The following is a 1,118-nucleotide window of genomic DNA, read 5'->3' on the forward strand; positions in this document are numbered from 1 at the left end:
TAACATAGTAAAATGTTCTCCGAAAGTTAAAGGGAAAGGAAAAGGAAAATTACTTCTAATCCCACCACCACAGCAGAAAAGCTAGTAGTTTGGTACATCGTCTTCCAAGTTTTTCTCATAGGCATACACTTTGTCACTGTGGTATAAAAACCCCACAGAATGAAATTTACCGTCTGAACCATTTTTAAGTGTACAGTGTCACACTCACATTTTTATGTACACAATACACTTGTACTTTTTGTAATCTTGACTTTGTTTTCTTGCTTTACCTTATAGCCAATAAATCTTCCTTGTGGCAAATTTGTTCTCATGCTTGTCATTTTAAAGATGCACACTGTTCTGTCCTGGGACCAAACATATTTTAGTCAGCCATTCTCCAATAATTGGACATTGATGTTGCTTACAATTGTTTGCTTTAAAAATATAATGAGCTTTCAGTGCATATAGTATTTTTCTCTTTAGTCATTTACAATCATCTTTCTATGATGATTTTCTAGAATTTTCTAAGGAAAATGAACTCACAGGTGATGATTATTGCGAAGTTTCTTTAAAAGTTACAATAAGTTTGTTTTGCCAATGAAATATGAGGGCACCGATTTCAACACACTCTCACCAATATTTGATCTTTTCATTTTGCTAATTTAATATTTTTAAATGTTCTTTTTCTAATGTATATTTTTTTTCTATCTGTTTTCCTTGAGTATTTCCTCTGTTGGGAAATGCCCATTCATGTCTCTTGTGTAGTTCGGTTTTGAGAGGCTGTCTCAGTACTTATTCCGTTTCAAGAGTTGTGTCTATAGTAGAGATTTTAACCCTTTATCATAACTATAGTGAATGTTTCCCCCCAACTGTAATTTCTGGTCATGCTCTCATCTACAGCAATTTAGCATTCTTGGGAAGTTCAGATCTTTCCAGTGTTATTTCTCCTGTCCCAAAGTGTCCTAGAAATTCTCTCCATGTTGTCTCAGGGCTTTAATAAAGAATTTAATTCTGTCAAACTGACCCGTTCCTTAAATGCTCAGTGGTTAAACAAGACCCCTCCTTTAATTATAATTGAGTAAGGGAGGCTAGTAGGCCTATGCCTATACGGAGAGTTCTCGCGTGCTGGAACCCGGATC

The sequence above is a fragment of the Suricata suricatta genome, chromosome 3, assembly GCF_006229205.1.
Source record: "Suricata suricatta isolate VVHF042 chromosome 3, meerkat_22Aug2017_6uvM2_HiC, whole genome shotgun sequence".
NCBI classification, from domain to species: domain Eukaryota; kingdom Metazoa; phylum Chordata; class Mammalia; order Carnivora; family Herpestidae; genus Suricata; species Suricata suricatta.